General features: G+C 34.7%; 1 pseudogene; it reads left to right on the top strand.

The window, feature by feature from the left end:
- On the top strand, positions 1–438 carry LOC113191052 (large ribosomal subunit protein eL32 pseudogene; annotated as a pseudogene).
- Positions 439–15,324: the final 14,886 nt, after the last annotated feature.

The following is a 15,324-nucleotide window of genomic DNA, read 5'->3' on the forward strand; positions in this document are numbered from 1 at the left end:
ATGGTTGCCCTCAAACCTCTTGGAAAACCTTAAATCGTCAAAAAGAGATCCAAGGAGTTCATCAGGCACCTATGTGTCAGACCAATATGTGAAAATTAAGCATAATTAGTGGAAACTCAGAGATATTGACAAAAGGGTATGAAAAAGATTCAAGGCCCAGATCTTTATGACAAACATTGGTTGTGGGAGCAGCAAGAAGACAAAGCACATGCTGCCCAGTGGCTTCCAGAAGTTCCTGGTCCACAGTCAGGGAGCTAGAAGTGCTGCCAATGTGCAACAAACCTTACAGCTGAGACTGCTCACCATGCTTCCTTCAAGATCCTCAAACTCATCATGGAAAGAGCAGCCCAGCTGGCCATCAGAGTCACCAATGCCAATACCAGGCTGCACGGCAAAGAAAATGGATATATGGCTTCTGGGCACATTTTCTGTGCTTAAATAAAACCACAAAAACTGCCAAAAGATACTCAGCCAGGCTTGCCCTATTCGTCTCTATTGCATATTAAAGCTATTGATCTTCTACCTGGCTATTACATTAATTTTTCATGATTTTTTACTTGATTTTCTAGGGTTTTACAGGGTAAATAGCTTTATCCCTCTTTAATCCACTTACCTCATATTTATTTCTTTTTTCCTTATTGCATTGCTTAGAGTGTCAAATACAATGTTGACTTATTTAATAACATTGATACAGATATGATGTCTTGCTTGTCTTCTAATTTCTATCTTAGTGAAATTAGTTCTGTTTTCAGAGTAAAATGTTTTCCTATTTTTCTTACTAGATATTCTTTAAGTTAAGGAAATTTCTTTCTTTTTCTGATCTGATAGTTTTACATGCCTGTTGAACTTAACAATGTATTGGCATTTATCAGCTGAATAGTTTTTCTCCCTATGTACACTTACATAAATGGGCATATATATGTATCTAAGTGTATGTCATGAATTGCATTTAAATGCTTTCTAATGGTTAATTACTTTTACATTAAAAAGTAATTAAAACTACTAAACCAGGACATATTTGACTATCTATGTTTGAAATGAGTTGTAAATAGATTTCCTTTCATATGAATTATTTGTTCTATATTAGCATTAGTACTTGCTGTATGTTAGCCTCATATGAGAAGAAAACTTTTCCTCTTGGCATGTGCTTGAAGCACGTGATAAAATTGTATTGTCTGTTCCCTGAAGACATTTGTGCCTGGCATCTTTGGGGGGCATATTTTACTACCTTTTAATTTTTGTTGTGATTAATGAACTATACATGTTTTGAAAATGTCCTTGAGTTCATTTACAACATTTATATTTTCTTAGAAAAAATTTTATTTAATTTACATTTTTTCTAATTTTTATATGCGTACAGGTTCTGCATCCCCTAGGTTTTGATATTGGCCATTCATTTCTGAATAATTTGAAAACTCTATTTTGATTTCCCTTTTGGGACATAAATTAGTTTCAAAGTGTCTTTATTTTGTTTGTCTTAAACTACCTTATTGAGGTGTGACTGACATAAAAAAAATCTGTACACAATGTATATGACTTGATAAGTTTGAAGGCAATTATATATCTGTAAAATCATCACCACAATCAATGTTGTAAACATATCCATCTGTTTTTATTTTTAACTGTCATTCTATTTTTGTGATCTGATTGTATTGCATTATAGTCAGTAAATGTGACTTGCTTGGTTCCTGCTTGGGAAATTTGCTAATATTTTGTGCTTGTCACATTCTCTGAATTTCTGATTCAATAAGTTCTGAAAATGGAACAGAGAATCTGCCTTTTCAACAAGTGTCATTATTAGATTCTGATGCAAATAATCCAAGTAGCACATATAAAAACAATATTCCATGAAAGTTGTTAATGGAAGCTGTAGATTCTTTCCTGGAGGCTTCTGAACATAGAAAAAAGGGAAAATCAGCTATGCATGCGGGGTTGAAAGACCCATAGCCAACCTGGACTCAAAATCTTGCTATACCTCTTACTCAGCTGTGTGATATTTACTTAGTCTTTCTGGATCTTGGTTTCAGCATTACAGGACATATATAAGGCAACTGGTAAGAAAGGCACTTAAACAATAACTTCTTCAAAGATCTCTAGTAGTTCCATCCAGCTAGGAAAGTTTGTTGGGAGCAACATATTAGGAAAGTGAAAGGATCCATATGAATTTTTCAGGCAATAGTCTTCTCAGTTCCTTTGCTCTGCTACTTTTTAGCCAGAGGGAGAGATGCAAGCACTAAATGATGATGAATTAGCAAACTTACTATTTTTTGCATTTTCTGGGGTCTCATTAGATTAAATCTCCTTAGATTCCTTGGATGAGGGATCAGGATGATCAGTTATAGGTAGGTTCTTCTTCTAGAGAGGGAGTTCTTTGTTTGGCATAAGAGGAAACATAGAAATAGCATGGCCTGTGCTTCTTCCAAATAGCAAGCTTACTTGGGAGAAAGAGTCTAGCTGAGAAATCTAAAACTCAGAAATTTCAGGGCCCTTTGCCAATGAAGAAGTCTCTCTGGAGATCCTAGGACTGTTTCTATCTGCTTAGACTCCTGAAACCTGGAGACTAAGCAGACTTCAAGATTGGATTGTTCATCTGTCATAGTTTATCATTGGTGACCAGTGAGAAACAGCCTCTTTCCCCACTGATGTTGAGAGCTCATTATACAGACTATGATCTATCTGCATGTGTGTTCACGTATATATGTATGTATATACCCACAGATAATTCTATAAATAAGCAACTGATTTGCAGCAAAACTCATTGCATCTTTGCCGTGGACTTCTGATCAACACAGCCAATGTTCTCACCAGCATGTGCCAAAGCTTATGGACAAGGTCATTCTGTGCTCATTCTGTGATGAAAGCTGTCCCTGCCTCTGTGCCACCCCAGAGGTAAGTACTCTCTGGTCCCTGTGTTCAGATCATACCAGGACTCTGCACATAGTGGCCATGGGGGAGATATCACAAGTCTTGACTCTAAACTGCTTATCCTCACTTGCTCTGATTCTCCTTCTCTAGACATCTAGCTCTGTCTTTCTTGTCCCCACTCTCTGGTTAGTTGCTTCTTTCTCTGTATCTCTCTCTCTAGGATCTCTCATTGCACCCAGCAGTCCTCCTGGCTGTAGCTGAGGGGTAGATGGCTTGCATGTGACTGAAAGAATCAGTCTGGTTCTGAAGTGACCTGAAAAGAAAGTGTTCTCAGAGCCACCTGAGGTGAGAGAATTCCAAACTTCTGGGTTGGGAGGTCAATTCCTTATCATCCAAGGACATGTGCCATTATGCTCATGTGGTTCTCTCAGGTCCTCTTTCCCTGTTTTAGTTTTTCCCTATCTTTTGTGCTAGCTCTCTGTCTGCCTCCCCATGTTCCTCATCTCCCTTTCTCTACCTTTTATCATTTTCCGTACTCTTTCAGCAGGAATGACACAAAGGCTGTCCCAGAAGCCAGGTAATAATTTGCTTTTAATAATTTATTGTTAAGTAGCCTTGATGTAAGAAGTTTTGAGGATGCTAAAAGCCTTAATAAAGAGTCCTGCTTCCACCCCTCTTTAGCTACTTGACAAGTCAGGCCCCTTGCTCTGTCCTAAAGTCCCATTACACACCCTAAAGTTGTGCTAAAAGAACCTTTTTTAAAAAAAGAGAGAGAGAGAGAGAGAATTTTTTAATATTTATTTTTTAGTTTTTGGCGGACACAACATCTTTGTTTGTATGTGGTGCTGAGGATCGAACCCGGGCTGCACGCATGCCAGGTGAGCACGCTTCCACTTCAGCCACATCCCCAGCCCCCTAAAAGAACCTTTTTAAACTGCCAACCTCCTCACAGATTGTTTGCAGGAAATACATGAGGGAATATAAAACTTTGGAGAGTCACAGAAATATCAGAGATTATTGCAGTTGTTACACTTTTCACCATCCATTTTTGCCTCTTCTCAAACCTTACTCTTTCACTGTTTCCCTGTTGAACTTCATCTTGTGTTTTCTGCTCATCGGTTTTATCTGCCTCACAATTTATTCCTCTTCTTCTTTTCCATTTCTGCTCTTCTCTCAATTCATCTGCCTATAGGAAGTTTCCCTGTTCATCTTTGCATTTTTCTTTTCTGCTCCTTTTAGAAAAGATGGCAGAAGTGCCTTAAAGAAGTTTGTGAATATATTACAAAATGAAATAAAGAACATGAAGACCCAGGCCTCCCCCCCCCCGCTCCATTTTCTTTAAGATCTAGAGAATAAATAGAATTAAAAAGAAGTAGAATGAGGCATTGTGGATAAAATGGGAATTTAATTTGCTATACAAAACAATTTTCTGGTCTGGAAAAGTGATCTTTTTAGAACTATAGTTTCATTATATTATTATATTGTGTGCATGGATGAATATGTAATGATGAATACTGCCATTACACACAACTATGATGCACTAGTAAAAAAAAATGGAAAAAGAAGAAAATAAAGCCATAGTTTCTGCCTCGTGGTCTTTTAAAATATCAGTCTGTGGCAGTGGAATATTGGTCAAGACCTTGATACATCTCCCCAACATATGAGGTGCAAGGAAGAAAAGAAAGGAGGTTAACAGTAAAGAAAAAGGTAATGGGGGATGTACTAAGAAATTACTGTTCATCACCCACATTGTGTATTATTTCATCATTAGTTCATGTTTATACCAATCCAAAAGTGAAAGAGATTATACCAAAGTGCTATTAGCAAGTGGTAAAACCAAGATGCAGCACACTTGGGCATCCCTAATCTGAAAATCCTCAAATCCAAAATGTTTCAAAATCCAAAAATTTTTGAGGGTCAATATAATGCCACAAATGAAAAACTCTGCACCAGACGTGGTGTGACCAGTTGCAGGTGTGCATCACACAGTTTATTCCCCGGGGGAAAGAAGACCCTTCAGTCTTAATATATCTTTTTCACACATATCCATATGGGTAACCAAGAGAGTGACACCTCTGCTTTCTGATGCTTCGATGTACACAAACTTTGTTTCATGCACAAAATCATTTAAAATAGTGTATAAAATCATTTTCAGGTTATGTTTATAAGTTATATAAAAAATACAAATGAATTTCATGTTTAGATTTGGGTTCCCACCTCAAGATATCACATTTTTATTGATGTTTTTATTTATATGACAGCGGAATGCATTACAATTCTTATTACACATACAGAGCAAAATTTTTCATCTCTCTGGTTGTATACAAAGTATATTCATACCAATTTGTGTCTTCATACATGACTTTGGATAATAATGTTCATCACATTCCACCATCATTTCTAACCCCATGCGCCACATTCCCCTCCCACCCTTCTGTCCTATCTAGAGTTCATCTTCTCATGCTCCCCCTCCGTACCCCACTATGAATCAGCCTCTTTATAACAGAGAAAATATCCGGCATTTGTTTTTTTGGTCGGAGGATTGGCTAACCTCACTTAGCATTATCTTCTCCAACTCCATTCATTTACCTGAAATGCCATTATTTTATTCTATTTTATTGTTGATTAATATTCCATTGTATATATATGACACTTTTTAAAATTCATTCATGTACTGAAGGGCATCTAGGTTGGTTCCACAGTTTAGCTATTGTGAATTGTGCTGCTATAAACATTGATGTGACTGTGTCCCTGTAGTAGGCTGTTTTTAACGTCCTTTGGATATAGACCAAAGAGAGGGATAGCTGGGAAAATATCACATTTTATGTATATATAAATAATCAAAAATATGAAAAAATATGTAATCCAACTACTTCTGGTCTCAAGCATTTCAGATATCTAATTCCAAGCCCAGAAATCTTTGTACACATCTGCCATATGTGTGTGGGTTTCATAGGTAGATAGACTCAACATCTATTTGAGTTGAGTCTCAAAATGTATCTAGTTTAGTTCCAAATACTATGTCATTGACTAGTTAACCCCTTAGTTCTAAGACTTTCAGATATGATTATTCTTATTATTTATTTGGGTACTGGGGATTGAACTCAGGGGCAGTTGACAACTGAGCCATATCCCTGGCCCTATTTTGCATTTTATTTAGAGACAGGGTCTCACTGAGTTGCTTAGTGCCTTACAGTTGCTGAGTCTGGCTTTGAACTCAGGATCCTCCCGCCTCAGCCTCCAGAGCCACTGGGATTACAGGCATGTGCCACTGCACCGGGCATAGATTATCTCTTCTTTTTATCTTTGTGTTTCTGATTATTTTTATAATCTATATAATTTCTCAAGACAACATAAATAACATTATAGTTCACATTAACCATGGTCTTGCTGAGACTGCTGAGAAAAGCCAATCTGTCATGAATGATAGTCCTTCTGTATAATTCCCTACAAATATAATTTGGACAAATAACCAAACCCTTAATATTCAGGGGTTAATTTTATGTGTGGATTAACTGGTCACTTTTTTCAGCTTAGGTTTTCTCTCTACCTCTTAGGATGTAAAATTTTTCAGGGTGGGAGCTTTCTTTTTTTAATTTTTTTTCTAGTTGTAGATGGATTTAATGACTTTATTTTATTTATTTATTGTAATGTGGTGCTAAGGATCAAATCTAGTGCCTCATACATGCTAGGTGAGCACTCTACCACTGAACCACAACCCCAGCCCTGGGAGCTTTCATTTTTAATTGTTAATTTTTCCAAATTATTTAAAACATTTCTAGGAGTGGTCATTGTCAAGAGAACAATTCTATCCTCTGATTTGCTTGATTTTTTACTTTATATATAATTTAGACTGGGACTCTGCTGGGAAGATGATGGAAACTATCAAGTATTTTAAAGGAAAGGATAGGAGATATAAGATTCATCAAGCACAAGGAAAATAGATTGAAACAAAGATCCAAAGTAAGCTCATCTGTGCTGTCTCCCACTCATATGGATGCTAGAGAAGTTTTCCTGTGAGCCTAGCTTGGACTTTTCTCTTGTATGTAGTATTAAAAATCTGGCAAGCCACGCAAGAGTCCTCATGTCAGTCAGATTATCATTAGATGCAAAGTGTACTTTAGTGGGCTCCTCAATTGCCAAGATGCAAAGAATTTGTAGAGGATGCAACTACAAGAGGGCAGAATCTAGAATGGTTGGGAAAAAGGGAAAGCAACCACATTTACCTTGAAAAAGGAAGAACAGATAACGTAGTAGAAACATAACAATGATGTTCAAGATAACGTAATAGAAAATATTATAATTTAACAATTTTTAAATGTGTCTACTACCTAGTAAACAAAAGGTTAAATATAAATTTCAGCCTTTGCTGAAGCCTTGACAAAATAAATAGTACCAGAAGAGTAGGAGCTGAGACCTAACCAGGCATTTGATAGCAGTATCCCTTTAAAGTCCACTGACAATCTCAAAAGCTACTTAAATATTACTTCCATCAGGGAGAAAAAGTATCCTGAAAGGATAAAGGGAAAAAGCTAAGTATCCTGAAACCAATCTTCCTGTGAACCTATTTAATTTTCACCATAATAGTTTCAACTAGAATTCACATTTATTAAATTGATAACATCTTGTACATAGATTATTTCAGCTCTTTTAGAGTTTTCATTTTTTCATATAATTAGGGAATCTCTCTCTTAATTTTAATATTTAAAAAAATCATCTCAGAATATGACTATCTGAAATTTGTCTACCTAAAAGTATTAAATTTGATGTACTTTGGATAATTATACCATGATTTTAACCCTTTTGAATCCTTAAACATAAAATTCTTTGCCACATTAAAATGTGTATTAAATATACGAGAATAAAGAATGCTGAGTTTTTAAAAATAAAGATGAGCATTAAAAATTAATTGTTCAGAGCTGGGGTTGTAGTTCAGTGGTAGAGCACTTGCCTAGCATACATGAGGCACTGGGTTCAATCCTCAGCACCACATAAATATAAATAAATAAACAAAATAAAGGTATTGTGTCCATCTACAACTAAAAATTTAAAAAATGAATTGTTCATAACTCTCCCGTCTATAAACAGCCTCTCTTAATATTTTGGTGACCTTGTTTCCAATTTTTCACCAATGCAAAGAAAATTTCTTTTCAATTAATATAGTCTTGAATATACTAAATATACTGGTATGTATTTTGCTTTTGGTTTCACCTTAAATGATATTTTAGCATCATTACTTAGACTTCAAAAACATAATTTAAATGTCTACATGGTATTTTCCTAACTTCATTCTCTATGAAAGCTACCCATTCCTTTATTATAGCTCCTAAGTTTTTGCTATTACAAATAATTCAATAGTGGGCAATTTTGCACATAAAGTTTTTTCTTAACTAGCTTCTTAGAATAAGTTTTTTAAATGATGAATCTAATCTTAGCAAACTTCTATAGCACCACTATATGCCCGGCACTGTTCCAAAAACTTAATCAGCATCAATCACTTAATCATCTTAATAATCCAACAATGTAGGTAGTGTTCTTAGTTCTCATTTTAGAGATAAGGAAGCCAAGACGTGGTAACTTAAATCACCTTAAATCACAGTTGGTAAATGGAGTAGCCAGGATTTGAATCCAGATCCTTGGGCTTCTGGATTATAAAGGGATTCTGCATTAAAGGGAATAGACATTTTAAAAACTTTTAGTATATATTGCCAAACTGCTTTGCATCCAATAATGGAGCACCACTAATTTTATAATTGTCATGTTTTTTAACTTTATGGATCAGAAATGGTGTCTAATTATTTTAAAACTATTATTTGATTACTAATGACTTTGGATGCTTTTGGATGGTGTTTCCTCTTTTTCAAATTGAATTCTTGTCGTTTTGTCTCTTAAGATCTTGTTTTGGGAACTGGGGTTGTTGCTCAGTGGTAGAGAGCTTGCCTAGCATGTGTGAGGCACTGGGTTCAACCCTTAGCAATACATAAAAATAAATGAATAAAATAAAGGTATTGTGTCCATCTACAACTAAAAAAAATATTTTTAAAAAAGATCTTGTTTAGGTTGAACTCTTTACATAAAAGTTTAATACACTGTTACCTCTTGTATTTGCATATTTTTCTACTCAATTACTTGTCAAAAATAAGTGAGGTGATTTTTTTTAATGCACAGAAAAACAGGCAGTCTCCCGTCTACTCTTTGCCATTGAACCATTTTGAAATGAAAAAAGATCCAACACACTGGGGTCTAACCTATTTTTGCAGAACAAACAAAAATATCTTTCATCACTCCTTGGTCAGCCATTTTGATACTTTCAAATTCCTCATTAAAATTAATGAAGTAGGGCTGAGGATGACGTTCAGTGGTAGAGCTCATGCCTATTGTGCTTGAGGCCCTGGGTTTGATCCCCAACACCACAAAAAGGAAAAATAAATCAATGAAATATTCCTTTGTCTACTCTAATACTCCTACTGCATTTGCCCTCATTTCCTACTGTTCAGTCTCCTGAGAGATGGAGAAGAGTTGGTTACAATATTTCAATAGGAATACTTCCCAAGATGCTTTTTCTTAACCCCCTAAATCTCTTATCAATATTCTTTTAATTTAGTTGTCCCCCTGCCCATAACATAATGCTTTGTTTCAGGGATAATTTTTTTGTTAAAATACAAAAATTACATGCTTATTTAGTTGTTTTTATTATAATTTCCTTCAAGTCGCCAATTTCTTTTTTACTTGTTTTTCTTCTCTTATTTGTTTCTTTTATCATTTCTGGAAACTTTTATAAGGAGATAAGAACTGCTAATCATGATAAAAAGAGCTCATGAGTATATAGCCTGGGGAAAAAGACTAAAATGAGTAGTGACTATCTTCAAGTCTCAAAGTCCCACCACCAACCACCATGATAAATCCTTATTTACCATGGATTGAATTCAATGAATGAGGAATAAAACCATAGTGAAGTATGAATTCCAAGATATATGTGTGTGTTCTCAACCAAATGGGACATTAATTAACATTATAACCTATCTTAGAAGGTGGTGGTATCTGTACCCTCGACACTTTGGAACAGCATTCTAAGGACTTAAAAAGCCTTTCATTTACTAGGTATATGATCTTGGAAAAGTTACTTTAGCTTTCTGAGTCTGAATAGAGATAGGATCTGTTTCATAGGATTATTATGAGTTAGAGAGGATAATACATACTTTGTACACTATGTGGTAAATATCGTTTTTCTGAGTAGACATTTATTTACCTGGAATGGTTTAAGAGATTTCATGTGAGGGCCTATTTGTGTCAACAGGCCACCTTCTTTTCCAGAGAGGATCCCAATATCAGATGCCCTCCTTGGCCTAGCTCCATAAGATCATTTCTCTTACCTGTTGCAGTGATTCTATGCAGATCATTTCCTGTCATAGCAACAGAATGAGGTAAGATGTGATTTCTTGCTCCATTTTGTGTATAAACTATAACATGTAACCAATGCTCAGTTGAGAGATTTAGAGTATTTCTAGGTCAAAAATGAATAGTGGGATCAGAACCGTTGCCTGTTATTTCTTCCTACTAGAAGTTTAGGCAGAAAATCTGACCTCCAAACAGACAAGCAGACACATGAAAAGGGGAAATGAATTCTACCCTCAGAAATATCATTTGCATATAATAATTCTGCCCATTCATTTTTATTCACCAGTTATACTAGCTTTTAAGAACCAATTGTTAAATTTTCAGGAATTTTGAAAACTAGTTGTTAAACAGCTATTATTAACAAATTATATAAATTTACAATTAAATAATTTTTACTTAAAAGCAAAAGTAATGGACACTCAAAACTCATCATTTTCTAATTTTGTCACTGCATTTTACTATTATCTATACTTTCATCTAATGTACCTGTATGGTAACAAAACCATATAATAATGGTGTCCCAGCTAATGGTGTCACATTAGTAGCATGAAAGAGGCCATGGATGGAGTATTTACACCATGAAAATTGGCCTATGCAACAAACAAGTTGTCACCCCTTGAGTCATCTGTAAGTACTTACCAGCACACCACTCATTTAATTTATTTTGTCTAGATACTTTGGCTAGTATTTGTAGGGCATCCCAAAGCCTGAAGCAGCGTGAAGATATAGCTGACAATGAAACTTCTGGAACCAAACTCCTCAGGTTTGAATTTGAACTTCATTACTTACTATATGACCTTGGCAAGTTATAACCCTTTCCATGCATTTGTAAAAAAGAATTTAAAAAAACCAACTACCTACCACAGAGGATTGTTATGAAGCTTAAGAAAGTTATTACATACAATACATGTAGAACAAACATTTAACACATAGTATATTTACTTTGATCTAGAGAAATGTTTTCATTATGATTCAGAAGCATCTTTCTACTCCTGTCTAAGAGTTTTTAAAAATCAGATATTAATTTTTAATTAATTAATTTTTAATCAGGTATTTTTACCAAGTGCCTTTTTCACTGCTACATAATTAATTAGAATTTTTTATTTTTGATATATTAATATGGTGAGTTATATTAGTATAATTCCTATTACTAGAAGAAATTTAAATCCCTGCAATGAATTTTAACTTGGTCATGACACAGTATTCTTTGAAGGTATTCTTGAATTATATTTGCTAACAATTTATTTTGTCTGCCTCACCATTATTAATTATCTTGGTTATAATTTTTGTGTGTGTGTAAATCAGGTTTTGATTTAAATAGTTTGATAATTTTGTGAAAGTAATCAAATAGCTTTTATTTTTTCTGTTCTTACAAAGAGTTTCATTAGCCTTGGAAAAGGTCTGATTGCTACAAGATTAGAAAGAACTTATCTATGGAACAACCAAAGTCTGGAACTATTTTGGAGCATAGATCTTTGTCATATTTCTTTTGTTTTTAACCATACATGTCATATTTCTTTGTTTTAATAGTTCTCAGGTTTGGCTGTGCATTAGAATGACCTGGAGAATTTTTTAAAATACTATTTTAAAATATATTTTAAAAATATATTTTTTAAAATACCCCTGTGAGCTGATGGATGTTATTAGCTCAATTTAATCATTCCATGATGTAAAGATATATCCAAACATCACATTGTAATCCATAAAATATGCAATTATTATTTTCCAATTAAATTTTTAAATGCTAATGACTTAGTCCCTTCCAATACTTTTGTTTTAATGGTCTGGTATGTAGCCTGGGAACATGCATATTTTAAAACTGTCCAAGGGACTATAATGTGAAGCTGAGATTCAGAACCACAGCATTGCATTAATTTCACTGAGCATATTAGTTTAATTATGTATCTAGCTTTTCTTTGATAAATTTCAATGATTTATATTAACCTAGAAAATTATCTATCTCCTCCATGCTTTTAAACTGATTATCATAGAATTTTGCAAAGCATTGTTGCATAATCATTTTCATTTTCTTTGTGGCTATAATTATTTCTCCTTTTTAAATATATGTATTTTTGCTTTCTTCCCTTCACCTTTTTTTTTATTGTTGTTAGATAGAAGTTTATAATACTGGCCCTTTCAAAAGGTCAGTTCCTGAGTTTATTTATCAATCCTAGACTTTTCTTATTCAAAAATTATTGGTTTGATCTTTAAAATTTTTCCTCTTCTGTTCTCCCTAAGGTTAATTTTGTTTGTATGCTTCTCTTCAACAATTTCATTTTGGTTTATTTCATTTAACTTCATTTATCATCATTCCATTTTGCTAAGTAAAAAAAATTATTTCAGGCTATTTAATTTTCCTCTAATAAATATGTTGGTATAGCATTTTAAAAATATATATAGTACTTTCAGTTGTTAGTTTTTAGGTAGCCTTAGCTGTTTTAATTTCCTGTTTGATCTAAGACCTGCTCTCAGAGGGCTTTTTGTTTTTTCAGTTTTTCTTTCTTTCTTTCTCCCTTTCTTCCTCTCTTTCTTTCTCTCTTTCTTTCTTTCTTTTAAAGATGAACAACCCAATTTAAAGAACTCAAGTAGACATTTTTTAAGATTTATTTTTTAGTTTTAGGTGGACACAATATATTTATTTTATTTTTCTGTGGTGCTGAGGATAGAACTCAGTGCCTCACACATGCTAGGTGAGCGCTCTCCCACTGAGCCACAACTCCAGATCTGGGATTATTTTCCTAATCATGTCTAATTTTATTGTCACAGAATCATTTCTGAATTAGTTGTACAAACCTTCCAAACTATCTCCTTGATATGACTTAATTGAACATGCTTACCACCAAGCACCTAAAATAGGAAAAGCAACATATGTTGAGTTCAATAAACATAAAAAGAAGTGATAATAGCTGTCTTTCTGTCCCATGTTTATCTCCCAGTTTGAACCTTCTTGTTGGGAAGGAAGTAGTTGAGAGTCAATGAAACTCCTAAAAAATAGATGCTTTCCTGTCAAGTACAGAATCCCAGGTGTGTGCCCAGGACTGATGCCTTTTTTATAGCTTGCCTTTCATGTTCATGCCTATCAGAAGCAGAGTTCATTGCAATAGGCAAGAGTCGTTCTGTGAAAAGTCAAAAAGCCAATATTTTTAGGGTTTGGGTGCTCTGTTACTAATATTTCATGACACATACCTGTAATAAAAAATATTTATTTTTTATCTGAAACTCAAATTTAACTGGGCATCTTGTAGCATATATTCTTTATTTGCTAGATCTGGCAGACCTACTTGCAGACCATAAGGCCTCTATGGCAACTACTTAGCTTTGTCATGAGAAAACAACCATAGATAATACATCAGCAAATGTATGTAGCTGTGTTCCCATTAAACTTTATTTTTAAAAATAGGCAGTGGGTTATGTTTGGCCTGAGAGCCATAGTTTACCCACCCTTGCATTAGACTAGTGGTTTTCAGCTGGGCGTGGTTGCCCATACCTCTAATCCTAGCAACTCAGGAGGCTAAGGCAGGAGGATCACAAAATCAAGGCCAGTCTTGGCAACTCAGTGAGACCCTATCTCAAAATAAAATATAAAAAAGAGTGGAGTTGTAGATAAGCTCAGTGATTCAGTTCAGCCCTTGGGTTTAATCCCCAGGATTTAAACAAACAAACAAACAAAAAGATCAATGGTTTTAAATATTTACCATGCATCAGAATCCCATGGATGACTTGTTAAAATGCTGATTGATGTGTTCCATCCCCAGAGTTTATAATTCAGTAGATATGGGGTAAAGTTCAACAATTTGCATTTCTGTCAATTTCCCAGGTGATGTTTCTGCTGCCAATCTATGGTCCACATAAAAATTTTTAAAAAAATTTTTAACCCATCCAGAGAAACATAGCTCTATTTATTCTTCATTTAAAGACTCCATCTATCTTTTGAGACAAAAATTCTAAAATGCTAAAATTTAAATATTTTCATGGCCAGAATTTCCTTACAGGCAGGGCTTCTGAAACATATGTGGTATTTTGGTGCTAATTACAAAAAGTCACTGCCTCTCAGGGAAGGATTAGAAAGCGGCTTCCTCTGAACTCACACTCCCTGGGGCTATAGTGGGATGGAGTGCAGCTGGCCCCAGTGCTCCATTCAAATAAAAGTGAATTTTTGTCTTTTTCCTTTCTTCCAGATGGACTTGTAGAAGATCCCCTAGCCTGGAAACAGCTGTAATTGCTACACTTCTTCCTGCAGGTACACTTCTGTCACCCCCACTTGAGCTCTTGTGGCAAGCTCCTCTCAACTTTTATGTTGGTTTCAAAAGCTTGAAAAAAAAAAATAGAAAAACAAAAGTGGATCCCAGTGGCTCTGGAGGCTGAGGCAAGAGGATCGAGAGTTCAAAGCCAGCCTCAGCAAAAGTGAGGCACTAAGGGACTCAGTGAGACCCTGTCTCTAAATAAAATACAAAATAGGACTGGGCATGTGGTTCAGTGATTGAGTACCCCTGAGTTCAATCCCCAGTTATCCCCCTCCCTACAAAAAAAGAAAAAAAAAATGAAAAAGACATGAACTAAAACACTAAAGTGGGTTTCCTCTGGGTGATTATTTTTATTTATTTATTTTTGCTTTTACTTTTTGATGTTTTCTAGATGTTCTATAATGAACAAACATTACTTTTACAGGTAAGAACATAATGACAATTTTTAATTACAAAAGTCAGTCATTTTTTCTTCCGGTATTTCCACTCCCTGATTGTAGTCCCATTCATTGAAGTTACACAGAACAAGAAAATTCTTCTTTTTTCATGGAAAAAATCTATTAACATTTAAAGTCACCTCTCAGATTCTACCTCAGTCTTCCCTTTAAATTTCCTTCCTGGTGTGTTGCATGGTTCCTGGGTCATTCGTTATCCTGTCTCTGAACACAGTTGCACTCCTGGATAATCATTTAATGTAGAGTCCAGAAAAACTACAGAAACAGTGGAAAGATCAGTCAGGGCATTAGGTGGGAAGAAAAGATGAATAGGCAAATACAAGGACTGTCAGGTCAGTGAAACTACTCTGGATGATGCTATA

The sequence above is a fragment of the Urocitellus parryii genome, chromosome 5, assembly GCF_045843805.1.
Source record: "Urocitellus parryii isolate mUroPar1 chromosome 5, mUroPar1.hap1, whole genome shotgun sequence".
Taxonomy (NCBI): Eukaryota; Metazoa; Chordata; class Mammalia; order Rodentia; family Sciuridae; genus Urocitellus; species Urocitellus parryii.